This window comes from Cyprinodon tularosa, unplaced genomic scaffold, assembly GCF_016077235.1.
Source record: "Cyprinodon tularosa strain WSP-4 unplaced genomic scaffold, ASM1607723v1 ctg347, whole genome shotgun sequence".
Taxonomy (NCBI): Eukaryota; Metazoa; Chordata; class Actinopteri; order Cyprinodontiformes; family Cyprinodontidae; genus Cyprinodon; species Cyprinodon tularosa.
The window spans coordinates 691,534-692,137 of record NW_024039060.1 but is presented as its reverse complement, the minus strand read 5'-3'; positions in this window follow the sequence as shown (position 1 = coordinate 692,137).

Genomic DNA, 604 nt, shown 5'->3' with positions numbered 1-604 from the left:
TATAGCTGGGTTTAACATATTATAGATTTAATTTGACCATTAAAAGTTCAGTTTAGCAAGACAACAGATTATATATTTTTTTTATATAATTTTCAAAAAAACATAAAAGAAATAATGTCTCCTCTCTTTTGCTTAACCGGTGGCTTTTATTGGTAGCAGTTAGACAGCAAACATGCAGCAAAGTTATTAATGTCAGGATTTGAACCACAAACGGCTGCAGTTTTGACCATTCATCTCTGCGCTTGGGGTTTAGTTATAACATTTGTTTATAATGGTGTTCAATAAGCATGACCAGTGGAGTCTCAAAGTAGACTCAAAACATGATTGCAAATATTTAAGCAAGAAAAATGTGAGCTAAAAAGTGATAAATAATATTAAAAATAAGAAAATAAATACATTAAATAAGAAAACAAGAGTAGTAACACCTAAAAGGGATAGAAGGGCTAAAAACACACACACTAGTATGCAGTGATGGATATGACCCAGCTGTGGAAAGGATTCAGGCAGCTCGTATTTCTGCACTAAAAATGTTTTCTTATTTCTGATATAAAACTAATTATCGCTCAAAGAAATTTTTTTTCATTTCTTTTAAGCAGAAAATCAT